This window comes from Sus scrofa, chromosome 5 (assembly GCF_054392235.1).
Source record: "Sus scrofa isolate SSC_HxYL_T2T_F1_AM1 chromosome 5, Sscrofa_HxYL_maternal_Yorkshire_Landrace_v2.0, whole genome shotgun sequence".
Taxonomy (NCBI): Eukaryota; Metazoa; Chordata; class Mammalia; order Artiodactyla; family Suidae; genus Sus; species Sus scrofa.
The window spans coordinates 94,454,908-94,472,450 of record NC_139387.1 but is presented as its reverse complement, the minus strand read 5'-3'; the positions used below and the strand labels follow the sequence as shown (position 1 = coordinate 94,472,450).

Genomic DNA, 17,543 nt, shown 5'->3' with positions numbered 1-17,543 from the left:
AGAAACAGACTCACAGACATGGAGAACAGACCTGTGGCTGCCAAGGGAGAAGGGGAGGGAATAGGATGGAGGGAGTAGGTTAGGAGATGCAAACTATTGCCTTTAGAATAGATAAACAATGAGATCCTACTGCATAGCACAGGGAACCATATCCAATCTCTTAAAATAAAACATAATGGAAGATAATATAAGAAAAAGTATACATTATATATATATAGTGTGTGTGTGTATATATATATAATATATATGACTGGCTCACTTTTTTTTGTCTTTTTTTTTAGGGCCGAACCTGCAGTACATGGAAGTTCCCAGGCTAGGGGATCCAAACTGTGTCTGCAACTACACAACTCACTGCAACGCCAAATCCTTAATCCATTGGAGCAAGGCCAAGGATGAACCCGCATCCTCATGGATACTAGTCGGGTTCATTACCCCTGTGCCACAATGGGAACTCCGTGGATCACTTTTCTATACAGCAAAAACTGACAACATTGTAAGTCAACTATAATTTAAAAAATCAATTGGCAAAAAAAGAGAAAGAAATACCCTCATTAAAGATTCCAAATCCTCAATAAATATCCCAGTCTTGCTCTCCCTCCTAACTTTGCTATTCTTTTCACCCATACACACACCTATCTTCCCCTAGCAGACCCTACCAACTCAGGAAAGGTGTTGTTCCCCTGTACTACCATAAGCAACAAACTCACCAGGTTATCTTGGGTAGTATTTTCTAGAAGCTAACATTCTACAGCCCTACCAGATAGTTTCTCAAATGTCTGTTAAAATTCAGTTCAGCAGGAGTTCCACTGTAGCTCAGTTGTAATGAAGCAGACTAGTATCCATGAGAACACAGGTTCGATTCCTGGACTTGCTCAGTGGGTTAAGGATCTTGTTTTGCTGTGAGCTGTGGTGTAGGTCACAGATGCAGCTTGGATCTGGGCATTGCTATGGCTGTAGCATATGCTGGCAGCTGCAGCTCCAAATTGACCCCCTAGCCTGGGAACTTCCATATGATGCAGGTGTGGCCCTAAAAAAAAGAAAAAAAAAAAAGATTCAGTTCAGCGATACCAGTGTCATCACAAGCAGTGTGAGGAAAACATGAAAACCTTTTTAAAAGGTTGTAAGAAATCAGCATCTTATGTTAGGCAACATCTGCTAACACTATTGGTTCCAGTTTCTCAATGAGTTAAAACAGCTAATCGGCCTACTAATTAAATGTTTAAATAATATCAAATAAAGAGATAACTAATATCACAAGGGCCATAAAACCAGTGAGGAGTTCTGCATAAGGTGGGAGATAAATCACAAGAAGGTTTAATAACCTAAGAAGGAAATCATAAAAGAAACAGGATGAGGATAAAACTGAATATATGAATAATTCACAACCCTAATATTCCAGAAGAAAAAAAATACTGTTATATATACTATTATGTAATAATGAAAAGAAACTTTGGAGTCATTACTATAAAATTTCTTTTGATCATGATTTAGAATTAAGACACAATGAAATGCTTAATACATTTTCTAGAAAGTTGAGACTTCCTATCTGTATTTCTTTTCATTTTCATATTCGTACTTTCAAATTCATAAGCATTTCTTTTACTATAAATCATTAAAGCACCTATAACAAGCTCACACAATAGTAATCTGAAAGAAAAGGTTAAGCATTTAAAATGCCTCAATAACTGGGAAGAACTGAAGAATTCAAATTTTAAGACTGAAGTGTAAAAAAGGAAACCACAAGTACTGGAAGAAAATATGGATGAATTCCTTCATGATTTTGGAAAATTGATCAAGACCTTTCCAACTGTATTTCAAGATTCAGAGACATAAAAGAAAAATTCTATCACCATATAAAAAAGAAAATTTGTGTGAAAAGAATTTAAACATATATTTGCAACCCATTTCACAAATTAAGAGCTAAACTCCCTATACAGTACTCCTGAAATCAAGACCAACAACCAAGTAGAAACATAAAGAACATGAGAGTTTACCAAAAAAAGTAAGTAAAATGACCGTTAAAGATATGAAAAAATATTCAATATCATTCATAATGAGAAACACAATAGTTCAGTTACAACAGTTCTCATCTATTTGACAAAATTCCAAAAATCTCACAACACATTCAACTGATGAGGTTATAGGAAAACAAGCCTCTCATACATTCAGGTAGTAGTAAAAACTGGCAATGTGTCTATATTAACAGAATTACAGAAGCACCTATCTTTTGTTTTAAATAAATGTTCTATACTAGTTTTAGATTTACAGAAAAATTTCAATGATAGTACAGAGTTCCCCGACACCATACAGCTTGCTTCTGCTATTAATATCTTAGTATGATACATTTGTCACAATTAATAAGCCAAAACAGATACATTATAATTAACTAAAATCCATTCTTTATTTAGATGCCATTAGTTTTTACGTAATATCCTCTTTCTACTTCAGGATCCCATGCAGTATACAATATTATAGCATAATCATCATATCTTCTCGGGCTCTGGGCTGTGTGACAGTTTCTCCGACTTTCCCTGTTTTAGATGACCTTGACAGTTTTGAAGAGTACTGTTCAGGTATTTTGTAGAATATCCCTCAATTAATATTTGTCTCATGTTTTTCTCACGATTAGCCTGGAATTATAATTTGGCGGAAGAAAGATCATGGAGGTGAAATGCTATTCTCATCACATCATCAAGATAATTTATGACTGCTGAAGTTCATCCTCTCAGTCTATTTAGGCAGCTGTAACAAAATACCATAGACCAGGTGACTTACAAACAACAGAAATTTATTTCTCACAGTTCTGAAGGCTCGGAAGTCCAAGATCAAGGCCACTGCAGATTCAGTATTTGGTGAGAGCCCATTTAGTTCACAGACTGCCATCTTCTCACTATGTCCTCACACAGCAGAAGGGGTGAGGGAGCTCTCTGAGGCCTATCACAAGGGTAGTCACTCCATTCATGAGGGCTCACCCTCATGGCACAAGCACCTCCCAAAGGCCCCACCTCCAAATACCATTACATTGGGGATTAGGTTTCAACATATGAATTTTGAGGGGATACAAACATTTAGTCCATAGTATTAATATTATATATTTAGAGCATTTGCTTATAATATTTACAGCAAAACTTGGTCACAGGCTGAAACAGTGTTTGTCAGATTTCTACTATGTCCAGTTATCCTTTTCCCATTTTTCCACTCAAGTAGGGAGTTATGTTATACTCCCTTGTGGGCTGAATGACTATATAAATTATTTGGAATTCTGCAAAGGAGATTTGTCTATTCCCTCCAATGTATTTATCGATATTAATATGGATTCATGGATATTATTTTATATTTGAATTATAATGCTATTTTATTTTGGTTCTCAAATTATGCTAATATTAACCACTGAGTGCTTTTTCAGCCGGCTCTTGTGTCCTGTTTACATATCTTGTTCACTGTTTTTGTTTGAGTACTTCCTTACTTTCCAGTATTATAAGCTGTTCCAAGTTCACCTTGTAGATTTATTTCCTACCCCAGTCCTGGAATGAGCATTCTTCCAAGAAGCCCTGGTTGCTTTTACCAGAGAATGGCGTTAGAAACCAACACCTGGACACCATGAGTGCTCACTGCTACTGGGTGTCATTTCTTCCAGGTCTTTTCAGCTGACAAAGCAAGGAAAGACAAGTGTGTGCATAAACACACATTTATCATTTGACCTAGAGATCCTTGTTCTTAGAATGTGAATCACATACTTGCTTATGCAAGTGTAAAATGTTATATGTATGTCATTCGTTTGGCAAAGTAATAGCAAAAGAATAGGAAACAACTCAAGGACCCACACAGGCTTGAGTGATCATATAGCCACAGAATTACTACAACAATTTAAAAGAAGGGAAGATCTTTATCTAGATATGGAAAAACCTCCAAAATAAAACATACATTTATTTACATTTGCAAAAAGAAAATACTAGAAGGATAAGCAGTATACTAAAAGAAATGTTTACCTATAAAAAGGTGTGAAAGGAAAAACAGGAAGGAGAATGCAAAAAAGGAAATAAAACTTCTGTCTCTCTCTACATACTTTTGAGTTTATAAACACATTACTTACTCAAAAAAAAAAAAAAAGTTTAACTGTTCACAAAGAATTTAAAATGCCTACAAAATTAGAAGGATTTTGAAGAGTTCAAATGGTAAGAAAGAGTAGGGAGGGGAGACAACTTTTCTGAAGACTAAGTACTATGAGACAAGGTAGCTCTCCCTTAGGGACAATAACATTCAAAAATTCACTGTAAGCTTTAGTCAAATGGAAGTACTGAAATGTACTAAAGCTGCTAAACTTAGCCTATCCTCAGCACGTACCTGAATTACTATCAAATGAATACTATTGTATGATCACCCACGTTATTAGTACACGGGTAAAGTCTAAAGCACTACAAAATCATCTGCAAAGGCACACACTTAGGGTTAAAATTTTACAGTAGAGATACCAATTTTGAAGGAAAAAAATGGAGACACCTATATTTTTTTTTTGCCTGTCATTTACAAAAGTAGAATAAAAATACAAATATAATGTCAAAATTATTAGAAGAAAATTTCAGTGTCTTGCCAAAACAAAGTAATAAGATATATTATAAAGCAGTGATAATTAAACTAGCTGGAATTAGTATAAGACTAGATAACCAAAATGAATCATCTCTGATTAAAAAAAAAAACCTTATATACAGCAATTTGATATAAAACAAAGAAAATATCACAAAATAATGAAAAACAAAGCTGTAAGGATTTAGGGAATGCTAACAGTTTCCTACTCAGCAATATGAGGAGACAATACAGAGGGAAGAAAAAAAAAAAAAAAAACCAACACACTAGCAATCAATGAAATTCAAATACAATATCTTTGTATAAATTATCAAAAACAAAGATTTTCGGAGTTCCCGTCATGGCACAGTGGTTAACGAATCCGAGGAACAATGAGGTTACAGGTCTGATCCCTGGCCTTGCTGTGAGCTGTGGTGTATGTTGCAGACTCGTCCCAGATCCCAAGTTGCTGTGGCTCTGGCATAGGCCGGTGGCTACAGTTCCAATTAGACCCTTAGCCTGGGGACCTCCATATGCCGCAGGAGCGGCCCTAGAAAAGGCAAAAAAAGACACACACACACAAAAAAAAGCAACCAACATTTTAAATATTAGTATCACTAAAAACAGATGTGGTACATTACTAGTGGCACTGATACAAAAGATTTATAGGCTCTGATTGGGGAATTCCACTTCTGTATAACTACCCACCCTATGGAAATGTAAAATGGGAATGGTGTGTTATATGCTAGAGTATGTCCCTACACTATTTAAAAGAGTGAAAAGTAAAAAACGATAACTTAGTAATTATCAACCACTATGAAATGTCTATACTTCCTTTGATGGACCAATGAAACCACTGAAAATTACAGCCATAAGAATGATTATTACTGTTGAAAACTTATGTTACATTATAAAAAGGTCTTTAAAAATATTTAACTCTGTACATGAAAAAAGAGAGTGGAATTTCCATTGTGGCTCGGCAGAAACAAACTCAACTAGTATCCGTGAGGATGCAGGTTCAAACCCTGGCCTTGCTCCATGGGTTAAGGATCTGGCGTTGCTTTGAGCTGCAGTGCAGATGGCAGACGAAACTGGTACCTGGCATTGCTGTGGCGTAGGCCGGCAGCTGATTTTCCAATTTGATCCCTAGCTTGGGAACTTCTATAGGCCGCAGCTACAGCAAAAGAAAGAAGAAAAGAATGAATGAAAGAAAGAAAGAAAGAAAAAAAAAATAGATAATCTAAAGATGATAACCACTGTCAGAGAATAAGCTTATGGCCTATTTTCTACATCATTTTATATTCTTATATTTAAGACATAATTTTCAAAATATAGTAACAGATCATAAAGAGAGAAAACATTAAGACACTGATAAGAAACTAAAATAATTAAACATGAAAGCATTAGACTGAGGTAGCTCTAATACCTTGGTAGCCTATGTAAGCAACCCAAAACCTAAGAAAATGAATCTGAGAAAATGAAACCTAGGAACAACCAGTCCACAAACAATCAATTAGGCTTTTCTAATAAGCTAATGTAAACTATAGCAAATCAAATCATTTCCTTGCTTTGTTTCATGTCTTCTCTATAAATATCTACACCCTAGTCCTTGTTGGTAGAATACTCCTGACCACCTTCACTTGGCAGTGCCTGATCTGAAATCACTGTATGCCCAAATAAAGTTGAAAAGGAGTTCCTGTCATGGCACAGCAGAAACGAATCCGACTAGAACCATGAGGCTGCAGGTTTGATCCCTGGCCTCACTCAGTGGGTTAAGGATCCGGCATTGCCATGAGCTGTGGTGAAATTGCAGACGCTCCTTGGATCCTGCGTTGCTGTGGCTGTGGTATAGGCCAGCAGCTGTAGCTTTGATGAGAATCCTAGCCTGGGAACCTCCATATGCGATGGGTGCAGCCCTAAAAAGCAAATAAATAAATAAATAAATAAAGTTGAAAAAAAAATTTCAACATACCTCAGTTTACCTTTTAACAAAACAAACTAAAAAAAGCAAGACAAAAAAAAGCAAGAGAAAAACATTCACTAAAGGGATAAGTAAATAAAATAATTGGACAGAAGACTTTTTTACATGAATTTAAGAATCTCGTACAACCACTAGGGAAAGCAACATGGATGTACCACGGAAAACTAAATATAGAACTATGACATGATCCAGCAATCCCACTCCTGGGCATATATCCAGACCAAACTTTTATTGAAAAAGATACATGCACCGCTATGCTCAATGCAGGACTATTCACAATAGTCAAGACATGGAAATAACCTAAATGTCCATCAACAAATGAATGGATTAAGAAAATGTGGTATTGGGAGTTCCCCTCATGGCGCAGTGGTTAACGAATCCGACTAGGAACCATGAGGTTGCAGGTTTGGTCCCTGCCCTTGCTCAGTGGGTTAAGGATCCAGCATTGCCATGAGCTGTGGTGTAGGTTGCAGACGTGGCTCGGATCCTGCTTTGCTGTGGCTCTGGCGTAGGCCGGTGGCTACAGCTCCGATTCGACTCCTAGCCTGGGAACCTCCATACGCCGCAGGAGTGGCCCAAGAAACGACAAAAAGACAAAAAAAAAAAAAAAAAAAGAAAAGAAAAGAAAATGTGGTATATACACAATGGAACACTACTCAGCCATAAAAAAGAACAAAATAATGCCATTTGGGAGAAGGGATTAAGATGGCAGAACAGAAGGACTGGAACTCAACCTCACTCATAAACACAACAAAATCACAACCAAATGCCAAACAACCTTCAACCAACAGGACTGGAACTTTCAAAAAGATATCCTACTCCAGAAGACAAAGAAGAGGACACATCAATATGGGAGGAGGGGCAATTTCACAATATAAGCAACCCCATACCCGCCGAGTGGGCAGCCCACAAGAGCAGAAAGTAACTGTATCACAGAGACTGACTTACAGGAGTGAGAGTTCTGAGCCCCATGTCAGGTTCCCAAGCCTGGGAATCTGTCATTGGGAGAAAGAGCCCCCAGAGCATCTGGCATTGAAGGCCAGTGGGGCTTGTGCACAGGAGCTCCACGGGACAGGGAGAAACAAAGACCCCATTCTTGAAAGGCACACACAGGATTTCATGTGCACTGTGTCCCAGGGCAAATCAGAGATGCCAAAGGTATCTGAGTTGGACCTGACTGCAGGTCTTGGAGATCTCCTGGGAAAACAGAGGGTGATTATGGCTCGTGTTGGGAGAAGGACACTGTGGCAAAAGTCTCTGGAGTAATCATCAGCCTGTGTTCCGCCAGAGGTGGCCATGTTGGGAAAATCTGGCCGCACCAATCAGCACGGAGAAACCCCAGGCCAAACAATACTCCAGGTGGGATCACAGCCCCACCCATCAGAAAAGAGGCTACCTAAACAACCCTCAGCCACACAACTGGCTCTAATCTCACCCAGAGACAAAGCCTCACCCACCAGAGGGCACCAGACCCTCCTATCAGGAAGCCTACAGCAAGTCCCTGTACCTACTTCAGCTACAAGAGGGGGCAGACGTCAAGAGCAAGAGAGGCTACAATTCTGTCTGCAAAAAGGAGACCACACCAAAAACCTATAAAAATGAAAGTCAGAGAACTATAACTTAAATAAGGGAGCAAGTAAAAACTCCAAAAAAAAAGCTAACTGATCTTGAGATTATCAGCCTCGAAGAAAGACTATAAACTGATGATGATGAAGATGATGTAAAACACTGGAAATAAACTGGAGGCAAAGAATGATAATTTACAGCAAACACCGAGTTGAAGAAATTTAAGATTTAAGATTTAAGGATTAAGCAAGGAAAGATGTAAAATACAGTAACTGAAGTGAAAAAATCTTTAGAAGTAACCAACAACAAATACAGGAGGCAGAAGAATGGATAAGCCAGGTGAAGGACAGACTAGTAGAAATCACTGACCTGAAATAGAAAAGAGAAAAAAGACTAAAAAGAAATGAAGACAGTCTCAGAGAACACTGGGACAATGTTAAACACATGAACATCCGTATTATAGGGATGCCAGAAAGAGAAGGGGGGGGACAGAAAAAATACTCGAAGAAATAATAGGAGTTCCCGTCGTGGCGCAGTGGTTAACGAATCCGACTAGGAACCATGAGGTTGCAGGTTTGGTCCCTGCCCTTGCTCAGTGGGTTAACAACCCAGCGTTGCCGTGAGCTGTGGTGTAGGTTGCAGACGCGGCTCGGATCCTGCGTTGCTGTGGCTCTGGCGTAGGCTGGTGGCTACAGCTCTGATTCAACCCCTAGCCTGGGAACCTCCATATGCCGCGGGAGCGGCCCAAGAAATAGCAACAACAACAACAACAACAAAGACAAAAAAAAAAAAAAAAAAAAAGACAAAAAAAAAAAAAAAAAAGAAAGAAAGAAATAATAGCTCAAAACTTCCCTAACATGGGAAAGGAATCACTCACTCAAATCCAGAAAGCACAACGAGTACCATATAAAATAAATCGAAGCAGGAATACCCCGAGACATATATTAATTAAAGTGACCAAAATTAAAGACAGAGAAAATATTGAAGACAACTAGGGAAAAGAAACAAATAACATACAAGGGAACCCCAATAAGGTCATCAGCAGATTCTTCAGCAGAAACTCTGCAGGCCAGAAGGGAGTGGCACAATACACTTAAAGGGATGAAAGGAAAAAACCTCCAACCAAGATTACTCCACCCAGCAAGGCTCTCATTCAGATTTGAAGGAGAAATCAAAAGCTTTACAGACAAGCAAAAGCTAAGAGAATTCAGCACCATTCAATCAGCTCTGTGGCAAATACTAAGGGAACTTCTCTAGGTAGAAAAGAAAAGGCCACAACTACAAACACAAACATTACAAAGGACAGGCTCACCAGTAAAGGCATACATATAGTAAAGGTAAGAAATCATCCACATACAAATATGCTACCCAAATCAGACATTCTGAGAAAAGGAGGTTACAAATGCAGGACACTGGAGGTGCACTTGCAATTAAGAGACCAACAACTTAAAACAACCTCATATATATAGAGAGAGAGACTCCTATATCAAAACTTCAGGGTAACTGCAAACCAAAAATTGACAATTGATACACACATAAAGAAGGAAAACCAACTCAAATACAACACTAAAGACAGTCATCAAACCATAAGAGGAGAGAACAAGAGAAGAAGGGAGGAAAAAAGACCAACAAAAACAAATCCAAAACAGCTCATCAAATGGCAACGAGAACACATATATCAATAATGACCTTCAATGTAAAGGGACTAAATGCCCCAATAGAATGAATAATCGTTAGATTAAAATAGTGCAAAATTGAAAGTAGTAATTCAGATGAGGCATTCCAAAATCCTGACATATGAAAGTGGTAACATAAAAAGACAAATCTAAAAGATATTTAGAAAATAAAATTGATAAGATATGGTGTGACTGACTGGACTGGGGGAGGGAGACCTAATAGAAAAACAAAAGAAGCTGCCAAAGGTTTTGGCTTAAGTGACCTGGCTGATGGTGGTACATTCACTGTGGCTGGGAATGGAGGTAGGGGATAATAAGAGTTCAGTTCTGGAAAGAAAGCACTACGAGGCAATAATGTCAGAGAGAGCTAGAAGAGAACTCGGAAAAAAGGGTCTGGATTAGAAATAAAAGACATGGAGATTATCAGCACTTCAGTGATTATTTGGAACAAAGCACTAAATAGGGATAAGAATGCACAGGGAACAGGTAAAACAAGAGAAGAGGGCCTAGGACAGAATATTCCAGACAACCAATGTTGCTATTATTTCATATATTACAATACTGCCACATTAAGGTATATTTTATAACATGTATAACGACTGATACAATGTTGACATAACAAATGCTTTAAAAGAACTTATTGATTAATCTCTGAAGTAATTGAAAAATCAAATTTATTAAGCATAATAAAGCCAGAGATAAAGGATCATTTCTTAAAAATAATTCAATAAGATGGGTTCGAAGGACCAAAGTCTGTTTAAGGAATCCAAAACTTACTTCAAAAATCAATGAAAAGTAAATCAACTATAATAAAAAAATTTTTTTTTAATCAATGAAAAGATCCTTCTCACCAGAAATAGCGGTACAAATCAATAATTAAAATACTAAAACCTGGAAGTATATTATACTTCAAAAAAGTTTATTTTATAGAATAATTAAAACATATATTAACAAATGAAAAGGTAACTATATCTGTATACATACAGATATAAAATTTATCTTCCTATGGCAAATTTTTCACCCATTATTGAAGCAATCTACATGGTATATTGGGCTGTCTTCTCTGTTATGGCATGTGCTCAAATAATGCAAACTAATTTTAACACACAAAAAATCAAAGTAACTAAACATAAAAGTAAACATGAAAATAAATATGCTTGTATCACAAGGATGAAAATAATTTTTTTTTGTTTGCTTTTCAGCATCCATATTTATTTTACTTTAGGCCAAAGAACTCTGATAAATTCATGATTAAAAATAAATCTATGTTGTGGGAGGTTGGGGTTATTAGCAGATGCAAGCTATTACATATGGAATAAACAACAAGATCTTCCTGTACAGCACAGGGAACTATATTCAATATCCTATAATAAACCATAACAGAAAAGAATAGTTTAAAAAGAATGTATGTATATGTATAACTGAATCACTTTGCTGTACAGGAGAAATTAAACAACACTGTAAATCAACTATATGTCAATAAAAATTTTAAAAATAAAAATGAAACTACAAATATTTCAATTGTCTTTCTAGCACTTTCAATTCATTTTGAGCTATATATTCTACGTTATACATTTTGTAGAGTTCAGTTTTTTTACATAGGAAAACTAATTAGAATTTAAATGTAATTTTGATGAGCTTTTTAATACACCATCTTTTAGATCTCTCTACAGCAGACACTTAACACTGATTTTTTAACATCACATCCCCATGGAGGCGGTGTAACATAGCGGTCTGAATGCCTAAACTGGAATCTCAGCTTCACTACAGAGAACCCTAGAGACAATTAACATAAGGCCTCAATTTCCTCATGTGAAAAAAAGGCACAATACCTTTATAATGGGCTTATTTTGAGGATTTAACAAAGTATCGGTGGCACAGTATCTAGTGAAAGAGGTCATTAAGTAAGATTAATTTCTTTCCAAAGCTTATGTCAAAAAATAATTTTAGAAAGAAGACTTTCGGGAGCAAGAACGTCTTTGCTTTTCCCAACATGCCATGGATCTGTAAACCTACCTCCTTAAATACAGTATTCAATGCCATATGTTACTGTAGACCACACCAACACTACTTACAGCAGGCACCTCATCTATTAGATCTACTGCTAGAGGTCCACTGATTTTCCAAGTCAGCCAACAGAGAGAAGAAAACAGGCTAGAAAAAGTAAGCTATGCTCAAATATGCTCAATACATCTTTCTAGTCCTTGGCAACTCCTCTTTTCATGTCAATATTTGAAGATATCAAAGTAACCACCAACTAAAAAACCTCGAACAAAAATAATGACAAAGAATTCACTAATGACTATAAGAATTCCTGGCTTATTGTAAATTTCTCAAAGAAATTAAAAAAAAAAAAAAAAAAGCCACTGTAATAGGTGCTCTCCCCCTCTTTAAACCTGGCAATACTGTAGGTTGAAAGCTACTAGGTTTAACTAGGTTTTCTATTGAAGGCAGGTTTTTACCTCACAAATACTGTGAGGTAAAAACACATTTTAAAATGCCATAAACCTGTTCATCATTTCAAATGCAAAATGCTATAATCAGTTTACAAAATGCATTTTAAATAACTTTTCCATTTAAAAAAGTTTAAGCAAAATTACACATTCAAAATTCGAAGAACTCAAAAGACTTTCCTTCACATGTATGAAAGGAGGCAACTTTTAAAATAGACAAAATACTCTAGAGAATATTTTCATAAGCTGTATTTAACATACAATGTCTTTTTTCTACAATACAGCATATGTAGAAATGTATATTCAATGTAATTACGCATCATAGAAGTATAAAAGCTATAGAAAAGAATGCTATGACATGCTGTAATTTTTATTAGGACTAAAGAACAGTAATAAAGATTCAAAGTGTACCGTCTTATAGATATTCAGTACTATTAAAACACTAACAAAGAAAACAACAGAGCAAAAATTTTGAGTTCATAGATAATATTTTTTACTATTAAGGAACATCATCAGCTTCACTTCTGAACATCTCCCTCAGCAGCCATTATAGTTCCATTGTTCGCAATAAAATACTTGCAGTTTAATTAGTACTATCTCATTAATAATGGAAAAATAGAAAAATATTGCTGAAAATAAGAGAAAAAACAAAAGCTTTGACAGAGCAAATTATTTTATATGTCATCTCTTTCCACCATAATCACAGGACTAAACTAGTATCTGAAAACTTAATATATACACGGCCATTCTGCGCTACGAAGCAAATAAAATTTTTCCATTTTTTTCTAAAACCAATTGCACTTATTAGAGCAAGATTACTGGTGTATAAAGCTACTAATTGGATCGATACTATACATTAAATCAACTATTTTAATTTCATCTTTGTTTGCTGTATCTCTCTTTTTTCCTTTAGGTAATCAGAGTACATTTGGCAGACTACACTATTTCAAATATCTAACACCAAAAGTGACTCTTGGGGCCTGAATCCAAGGATAAGAATAAATCACACATTTTACAGCATCTTTCAGTAACAGGCAAATTAGGATATTAACAAGACTTTAATTCTTCATATACTCTTTTACTGATTGTAAAAGTAATGTGAAAATTTGAGAAATACAGAAATGTATTTTTATTCATCCATAAATCCTACCACTCAGAAATCTCTGATAATTTTTTGGTAGATTCCCTTCTGGTGAGAATAAAACTTCAAGTATCTAACTAGACATAAGAAAAAAAAATCCTAAGAAAAAAAATTTACATAAGAAAAAAATCGGTGTATCCTCAATATGGCCTTTTGATAAATGTTATATAAAATATTAATGACATAACCTATTAATTTTGCAGAGGTTAAAAAAATAGCTGTTAAGTGGTGAGGGAGGGGGAAGGAAGTCCCTCAATTCAGAGACTAGTTCCTAAACTGAAATCCCTTTTACAATTTTTACAGTGTCAACATTTAAATGGCAACATGCAGCAAGACAGGACTATTCTCAAAATACCACTGATAAATGGTAACATCCCTACATCAAACAGGTTTTACATTTCTTTCCATTCAATGTTTTTATTTACACTGTTAAAAAAATCAATGAATTATATTTGCAGAGTAATTTGAAAACAGCTTAAATTCAAATACTAACCTATTTCCTTTGAAGCCTAGCATTCAAACCATTAGGGTTTCTGGCCTAGGAGATAGTTTACCAGATAAAAGGTTACCAGTTTTACATTCCAGTAATCTCTTTCATATAAAAAAGAATATTCCTTAAAAATAGCCACAGTTTTTTCTTTTGTTCCAGCCCACTGTTTTTGGAAGTATGCAGAAGTTAGGAATACAAAGACGGAAACGACTTCATCAGTAAAGCATCATTTAATAAATAAATCAACTACTTAATCTCATAAAAGAACAAAACCAAACCAATAATATTAATGGTAGCAAAATTTTTTTTCTTAAAATTGGGTTGAACTTTATTTCTAATTTCAAGGAAGGCTCTCCTTGCAAGGCATCAAAATCTTAAAATCCCATTCATTTTCTTCTGTCCAAAGATAAAATAAGTCTAAAATACAGTGACTCAGATTTGTTACTTTGACCTTCTTACACAAGTGCCTTTTAAAAGAAATCCTTCAACAAAAACTCAAGAAATAATCACCAAAGTTTGAGGAAAGAATTATCTAAGTCAAGCATTTCCTGATAAATGACAGGTCTAGCGGCTGCCAGGGATACACACACTGCTGACCCTAGGAAGAGCCAAAACTCAAAACAAAAGTTGCCACTTCTGTATCTAAAAAAATCATTTGGCTAATAAGAGGTGATAATCCGTGACTAACGACGTGTCTTTGGTGGACACATTAATAAAAAGGAGGAGCGCCATGCATTTGAGCTAAACGCTTTTGCCATTTTCGCAGAAGAAAAGCTAATTGTTAATGGCCATGTGACATTATAAGATCCCAGAAAGGAAAGGGTGGGAGGAAGAGAGAGGAGTTCAAGGCAGTTCAGGGTCAGAACAAGCTCAGGCATCCTGTCATTAGCAAACGTTCCCCAAGCTGAAGGCAAAAGACTGCTTACTCGAAAAGGAGTGGGTGAGAAGTAGGGGGAGAACGAGGGGAAAACCACTGGCGACTCAATGTGGCAGGGAGGGGGTGATGCGCGGGAGAGAGTGTGGAGCTATCCAGCCGAGTCGGGGAGCAAAATCATCCCGCACAAAAACCCTGAGACAAGCAACTGCGGCGGAGATGACAATACTTGGCAGCCCCCCACCTGCCCCTCCCCGTCGGTTCTGGGGGTTTCCGACATCCCCTCCGCCTCTGCTCTTGACCGGCGCTCAGGGGTGTGACCCGCCAGCGGGAGGCTGCGCGGATCTTTGTCTCGGCCCGCTCCCCACGCGAGGGCTCCTCCTCCCCTCGCTCCCCACCCGCGCACACCCCCGGCGTCTCCAAGGAGCTGGAAACGCGGCCGCCGCCGCCGCCGCCGCCTCGCCCACCTCCCGCGGACCTGAGCCCCTTCCTGCCCCTCGGGGCTGAGCCTCCCGTTCCCGCAGCTCCACCCCCGCCGAGGGGACCTTTATGCCGCGGGGGACTTTCTGCCTCTTCCCTTCCAGGGCCTCGCGGGGAGACCGGCCTCCCCCGGAGACCGAAGCGCCAGCAAGCACCGGAGGCGGAGGCGGCGGCGGCGGCCGGAGGCGCCTCCCGCAGAGGAGCCCGAGAGTCAGACACCCACACCTCACCCCACGGCCGGAAACGCCCGGGCGAGGGGCGACAGGCACAAGCCACCCCCCTGCGACCCACCCACCTCTCTCAACTTCCCCGCGGGGCCTGAGCCCCCCGCGTCCCCACCAGCCGCCGGCCCAGGCCCGGGTCTCGGGCACGCTCCGGCCCCTCTCAGCCCCAGGTCGGCGGGTCAGGGGGGAAAGCCCCGCGCCACCGCCGGCCGCCAACTCACCAGCAAGTGCGGGGGCCGCGTCCTGAGACCAGGCGAGGCGAGGCGGGGTGCAGGCGGAAAGCAGCTCGGCCGACACCCGCGGCGACCGGATGCAGGTCCGGGTCCCAGCGGCCGGCAGACCCGAGGCGCCTCCGAGGCGCAGGCCTCCGCAGCAGCCGCCGCCTTCCAGCTCAAGCCGAGGGTCCGGAGCCTCCAGGAGGGGCCGCGGGTCCCTCACGCGTTGCCAAGCCCCCCGGACAACATGGCTCCCGAGCCGCCGGGCCGCGCGGGCCGCCCACTAATCCCCGCGGAGGAGCGCAGCCGGAGCCAGGCGGCCTGGGAAGCGCCGACGCCCGGCTGAGGCTGCCCGGCCGGACGCGGGCTCCTTCTTCCCCGGGGCCGGACCGTGAGGAGCTGAGGAGACGGCGGGCGGCCGCTCTCGCTCGCTGCGTGTGCGTCGCTTTCTCACTCGGCGGCTGCGGATTGACGCCTCCGCCTGTCCCCCGGGGGGAGAGCGAGCGAACAAGAAAAAAGACTTTTATTGAAACGATCCAACCAGCAGCGGCAGAGAAAGGCGACCGGCCGCGGGAGCTTCCCCCACCTCCGCCCGAGCCGCTTGCCGCGGGCAGCGCGACCCCTGCCGGCGGCGGCGGCGACGGCGGCGGAGGGGGCGGGGCCTCGAGGGCGGGGCGGGGTATCCCCGGGAAACCCCCCACCCCGAGGTGGGGCCTGGGTCTGGAGCCCCGAGCCCCGGGCCTCGGGGGCGGCTGGAGGGGGTGGGAGGGGTGGGGAGACCCCACGTAGGTGAGAAGGTTAGGCACTGCCTGTCCACCGCGACTGGAGGAGAAATTATCTGAATAATCCCCCCCCCTTCATCTTCCACCCCCCAACAAAACAAAAACTGCTGCTAACATTATCCAAGTAATTATGTAATTGAGAGACCGTGGCCACGGTTCTCTGTTGGTTCTCTAGAGAGCTGGTGTCAAAGGACCTGCACTTGAGCTTGATTGCTGCAACTTTTCTCCTTTATTGTGGTTAGGTGAGGGGGTGGGTACCAGGGCAGCAGTCCCTCACACAGGCGGCATTTATTCATTTAAATTACCAACTTCTTTTTCTTATATTCGCGGCAATATAGTAGGTCCTCAAGGCACGGAGCGTCTCTCTGGGGTGAAAGGTACTCCATAAACAGTTATACAAATCCGAGCTTTGAGAAGGGCAATGGAAGGTGCTCTGAGAACAGAAAGGAAGTACTGTTGCAGAGTTGGTTAGGTTGTGTTTTCTTGGAGGAGGGGAGCGGTGGAGAGGTTGGCCCAGTTTCTGTAAGTGTCTTTACTTTCTTCTTTCCCAGAGGCTAACAGCTAGTTCAGGAATGAACAGCAGAGTGAAAGTGAAGACAAACTGAAGTAATACTGACCCACATTTTTCCCACTAAGAAGGATAAAGGCAGAGTAAACACAAACAGAAACCCCTAGAGGGAGATAATGAGAGGATTGAAAAAGAATGGAGACCGGATGTAGACAAGCTAAACAAGAAAAAAAATTAAAACCACATAAAAGGCCTGGTGAAGTGAGATATAAATATTTGTCTACTGTAATACCCAGAAATAGACTTAATACATTTTTAATGCAATTTCAATCACATTATGTCCTAAGGACTTTTGACAATTATCTTCCTGGAGTCTTGGGTGAATCCTTTCTCCCTAAAAAGAATGCCTGACGACTTCTTTTATTTTGCTGGACCAAGTTGAGTGTATCTACTGTAATATCCAACAATCATACATTTCAGTCAGATTTCTCCATACCTCTAAAATTACTAGAGTCCATAAATCAACGTTTATGCTCTGAACATATTTAACACGTGCTTATCATACATGAATTCAAATATATAACAAGCTT

General features: G+C 39.8%; 1 protein-coding gene across 1 annotated transcript in view; it reads right to left on the bottom strand.

Moving 5' to 3' along the window:
* CDK17 (cyclin dependent kinase 17) overlaps positions 1–16,253 on the bottom strand; it is a 97,856-nt gene extending 81,603 nt beyond the window's left edge. The window contains exon 1 of the mRNA XM_021092731.2: positions 15,670–16,253. The gene's annotated coding sequence lies outside the window, so the exon portion shown is untranslated. The remainder of the gene's footprint in view (positions 1–15,669) is intronic.
* Between the last annotated feature and the right edge of the window lie 1,290 nt (positions 16,254–17,543).